The following is a 6,000-nucleotide window of genomic DNA, read 5'->3' on the forward strand; positions in this document are numbered from 1 at the left end:
CTTTTCATGTACAGTGATTATGTATGTAGCTTGGATGCGTGGAAAGTGAAACATAGTTTCATAGGTTTTATAGCTAATGAAAATTATTTTATTGATACTATATACTATATAGTATATACTATATAGTATATACTATATACTATATAGTATTATATATATCTTTTAATAACCAATTGTATATATACTACGTATACTTAATCCTAACGCAGTCCTAATCTTCTCTAATTCCGAAGCATATTTATTAATTCCTTAGATTTCCGCCTTTCCGCCACCAAGATACATGGCGAAAAAGTTCACGTGAAAAATTTCACATTTTTACGTTTGAGAGAGTTACATGATCCCGCAAAATCGTACATGATTGTAAGTTCATGTGAAACTTTTCACTTTTCACATTTCCGCCCTAGAGGAAAAATTACATGATTGATTCCCAGGGGGTTGATTGTGTATCGCGAAACTTAGTAAAAACGATAAAAGCGAGCTCTCGTTTAATTGAGTAGTTTTCATCATAGTGAAAATGTAATATTTCTCACATGACGTTGCTCGACAAGTCTTTGAATGTCGAATTCAGTCAAATTGTGTCGAGCATTTGCATCGTATTAATCCCGGTCTACAATAGGTGATTTAAGTCTTAAGCCATAAGAAATTAACCAACGATTATTCTCCTATTCTTCGACTATGATTCACCCATTTCTTATGGTTTAAGGCTTAAATCATCTATTGTAGATCGAGACTTACAATTTAGGACGATAGTATGTATATTGATTAATATCAAAAATAATAAATTTCGCTGTTATGTTGCTGATGGAAGAAAATGAAAGAAATAGGAATAGATGTCACCAAAGAAATTTAAGGAGTGTCCCAGATGCGCACATTTTCAATCGGACACATCACTCACATCAGCCGATGACTAGGAATTTTCTAATGAGTTACCTATCAAAAATTTTTTTATTTAATCGATCAATCGGCATGTGTCCGATTAGACCTCACCCGAAATTTAAATATAATAAGGAGAAGAACTAAAGGTTACACTAGATCCATTTGACATCCCGGATGATACATTTCTCAAATTATACAGATTATGAGCAAAGTATATTTTATTTTAAATTACAATTAGGCTATGCACATAATGGAAGAAATAGAATAGGAATAAATATTAAATATTAAAAAAATAAAGATATTCATAAATATAATGCGAAATGGCTACAAATAAGATATATGACATATTTATATATTTATATATTTTATATCTTAATTTGCAACCATTGTGCATTATATTTAACCTGTATTCTTAATTTCTTATTTTTCTAAAAAACATTTAATATTAACTTCTGTTCCTAATATTTCTTTTAATGCAAAGTCTTACGTATAATATATTCAATATATATTACAATTTATATAAAATTAGTCTATAAATTTTATAATTTAATATTATTGTATATAGATGAATGCATATATTATGCAATATTTATATATTATAGATTATTTAAACTAACATGATTAATTCTTTTGTTTTTCTGTAACATTTATTATCTATACAGTCGATATTTTTTAACGTGAGAAGGTTATATATGACAAAATGTATTCCGTAGCTCGGACGGGAGCGTTGCGATTGACCACAGTCATTCACAGCGGTTGGTGCCTAGAGGTTTTTCTCTGTTCAAATGCTATAAGTGATTGATCACAATATAAAAAAGAACAGGGCTCTATTCTTGAAACATATCATATACGAAAATTTTATAGTTTATGTGACATATATTACAGGATTTTCGTATGTGATATGTTTCAAGAATAGATCTATAGTAGGCCTATTCTCTAATTTCTTAACGACAGTTTCACTAGCTAGGTACGTCATTATACAGCTTTTTTTCCCATATTATATCTGCGCAACGACAACGATAACGATAATATCGGTCCACAATAGGTGATTTAAGCTTCAAGAAGTAAGAAATTGACCAATTATAATATTTATAATCGAATATAAAAAAAATCGACTATGATTGATCAATTTCTTACGATTTAAAGATTAAATACTTATTGTGGACCGACACATACTGTCATTAAGAAGTTAAAGAATAGACCTACAGTAGGATAACTTCTTAGCGGCACCTTTGACACAGTATATACAATGCAATAATGAAAAAGTAATTATTATTAAAAATATTCTGCTTATCTTGTGCTCAAAATTGTAATTATGAAGAAAGAATATTAGCATTCAGAAATGAAAAAAATTCTGTAATCATTATTTTAATTTTTTTTATTATTATTTCAAACACAATTTTTTGCATAATGATTATTTTAATTCTTGAACTTAATTCTTCACTGATTTAATAGTTAAAATTATTAAAATTATTATCTGATTAATAATTATAGTTATTATTCAATGTTAAATATTTTAAATTAATGTTTGTTTATATTTACATTGATTTGTATATTGAGTATTGGAGCGCGACTGACTGCCACCATTTGTTGGTTGTGCAAAACAGTCATGCGCGAGAGACAATTATTAGTACACTTTTTGACAGAGTGAGCCTACTGTTCTTTTTTATACTGTAAAACGCAACGTCAATTGCAACGTAGTTAAATGGACCACCCCATTCGCATTTGTGATTTTCACTCTCGTGAACATAGGGATATCTTCACTATGCTTATAACCAATCGCGCGTATTTTTTTATGTAAGATGAAAGTGCTAGAAGTAAAGAAAGTCGATAAAGATATACAATCGATTCTCAGAAATTAATATTAAATACTTTTTAGAAAAATAAAAAATTAAGAATACCGGTTAAACATAATGCACAATGGATACAAATTAAGATATAAAATATATAAATATGTCATATATTTTATTTGTAGCCATTTCGCATTATGTTTATGAATCTCCTTATTTTTTTAATATTTAATATTTATTTCTGTTCTATTTTTTCCATTATGTGTATTTCCTAATTATAATTTAAAATATAATTTGCTCGTATTCTATACAGAAGAGAAATATATTATCCGGGATGTCAAATGGATCTTGTGTATCCCTTAATCTTCTTCTTATTATATTTAAATTTCTTTGATGGCATCTGTTCCTATCTTTTTCATTTTCTTTCATTTTCTTCCATCAACGTAACAGCGAAATTCATTATTTTTATTAATAATTGATGTATATACTATCGTCCTAAAATTGTAATACGATATAAACTCGACACAATTTGATTGAACAATTTGATCGACATTCAAAAACTTGTCGAGCAATGGCTGCGTTCAGCAAAGAAAGCAGAGTGAGCGTTCAGTGATTCTTTATTATTGGTTTCTACACTTACATTTAACGAAGATCTAAAGGTAAGGATCAATCATATTGAAAAATCACTGATCTGCTTTCTCTGCTGAACGCAGCCATTGTTATGTGAGAAATATCATATTTTCACTATGCTGAAAATTATCCAATCAAGTAAAAGTTCGCTTTTACTAGGTTTTGCGATACACTCGACCCCCAGCAGAGAAAGCTTTGCAAAATCTTTAATATGATTAGTTTATACATTTAGATTCATGAGTGTCGGTCCACAATAAGTGATTTAAGCTTTAAAAAGTAAGAAATTGACCAATTATAATCGAATATGAAAAGAATACTCGACTATGATTAGTCAATTTCTTACGGCTTAAAGATTAAATACTTATTGTGGACTGACACTGAGGGACTATGGGCAAAAACCAATCATATCAAAGATTTTTACAGCAGTTGCAAAACTGCTTTTTCTGCTGAATGCAGCCATTGTCCTATCCTTTACTAAAGAATCCCTACTCTCGCGCTGCCATCAAATCGGCGAATTTGAATTGGAGAGTCGAATTAGCACTTAATAGCGGCTTGTCCTCATTCGTCTAGTAAATAACAACAAATTCTTATTATGCCTATTTTGCAAAATTCACTGTCAATACTAATAAAAATCTAAAAAATATAGTTTACATGACGTATTTTTATGTATTATCAGCGCTGACAGTAAATTTTGAACACGATCTATAACGATAATTATAATTCTAGATTTTTTTTTTCACCAGAAGTTGTGTCAAGAAAAAACTTCCCTCCCTCTTTTGACGATATAAAACGTAAGAGCGAGCAGCATGCAACTTATTTGAATCGACATTACCGAGCAAAATCATTGGCAAAATTAAAATTCCAGAGATTAAAATTCCATCAACGATACTTGGTAAGTATACCGTTTTATTTTTTATATTTTTGCAATAGTTAACGAGTTTTTATTTTATAATATTAATTTAGAAAAATAGTCAAATTGCCCAATGCGCGGTAAAATAAGACAAGACGTGTTCGCCAGATACGTGTTGATTATCCAAATGACACAGAGAATTCAGAAAGAATTTACTTATATGTCGCCAATTCTGAATTTATTTTTAAAAAAGGAATTCTTTTTTTAATTACTAAATACAAAGAATTCTTTTTGCATCTCAAAAAGAATTTATTTGTATGTCACCTGTATGTCACCAATTCTAAATTCATTTTGGTAATCAACACGTGTCTGGTGAACACGTGTCTCGTCTTATCCCACCGCGCATTGGCAATTTAACTGTTTTTCTAAATTAATATTTTACTTATAGTAAAATATTAGTAAAATTATAGTATACTATAAAAATACTTATAGTACAAAATTATAGTACACTATAGAAAGCGCAGTCATTGCCGTTTGTAATCAACAACTCCACGCGTGCCTGATGGCAAACGCGTGTGTCATAGGGCGGTCCTGTCCGCCCTGTTTTTTTGACTATTTTCATAAAGTAATAACTCGTTAACTATTTCAAAAATCACAAATATATTTTGCGCATGCACAAATACTATACATACATTAATACATTTTTATTGGGGTATATTTGTATATAAGGTGATTCGGAACAATCGTTTGTTTTTAAAATGTTATATTTCTGAGTTTATTTTAAGATAATTTTTCCTCAAATTTTCACCAGAAGCTTAATTTTTGAATTATAAGGGAAAACAGTTCACAAATTACAAGCCGCGTACAGAAGATAGGCAGGAGCGGTGTAACTCAACATCCGACGCGGGCGATTACGTGGGGTACTTGTTGTGAACAACTGATCGCTACTCGCTACACACGATTATTGATATATGCAACCATAGATTTACAGCGTTTTTTTAAAATGGATCCCAATTAATTATATTTCTCAATTCTTTTATTAAAATTATCCAGATCCGTTTTCATTTCTGAATATTTAAAACTTATTTTAAACTTAAACTAAGAATTAATTCCAACACAATTGAACTTTTGTAATGCACAAACTTCTGAGGCTGGCCAAATCCACGGCACAACGGAACACGCGAATCAATCACAGCGAAAGAATGAAAAGAATGAAATTTTCTGTTGATTTTTCCGATATGATTGATTCGCGTGTTCCGTTCCACTGTAGATTCCGCGCCATGGGACACCAGCCTGACAATCACAAATTAATTTGGGAGCATGTTTTGAAACAACAAAGCCCTAAAATGTTTAATTTTATTTTTTAATTTTTCTATGAAAATATGATCAAATATTTTTCAAGAATAAAACTACTGCCACCTTCCTAAATTTCCTTTCCAAGATTCTTATATTAAATTTTTTTATTATTTTAATGTATCAGAAAGTTATAGAGACTACATGTATTTAAGATTTCAAATATTATTTGAAATTTTTTATTTATTTGATTTGCAATTTAAATTTAATTGTTTCTTACAGATCTTCAAAATGAACCTCATTCAGAATAGAAATGAAAATGTTCGTCAAAATGAGCCCATTCAGAATAGAAACGAAAATGTTCGTCAAAATGAGCCAAATCAAAATATACAAATAGTTCCAAATGACATTCCAAGAAACATTCCAAGAAATGGAATGCAGGAAAATGCACAAAATCCTCCACGTCCCGATGCAGGAGGTCGTGGGCCGGTGAGGCCAAGAATCCGAATGTACGGATAAGATATAAAGAACACAAAGAAAAAATAAAATGTATACTGATAC

The 6,000-nt window shown here is 29.9% G+C and overlaps 1 long non-coding RNA gene across 1 annotated transcript; it reads left to right on the forward strand.

The window, feature by feature from the left end:
• The first annotated feature begins 4,042 nt into the window (after positions 1–4,042).
• Positions 4,043–6,000, forward strand: LOC148934911 (uncharacterized). Its single transcript, XR_016140982.1, has 2 exons — positions 4,043–4,188; positions 5,722–6,000. It is a non-coding gene; the product is annotated as an uncharacterized LOC148934911 (long non-coding RNA).

The sequence above is a fragment of the Pogonomyrmex barbatus genome, unplaced genomic scaffold (assembly GCF_055798465.1).
Source record: "Pogonomyrmex barbatus isolate J1 unplaced genomic scaffold, ASM5579846v1 scaffold7, whole genome shotgun sequence".
NCBI classification, from domain to species: domain Eukaryota; kingdom Metazoa; phylum Arthropoda; class Insecta; order Hymenoptera; family Formicidae; genus Pogonomyrmex; species Pogonomyrmex barbatus.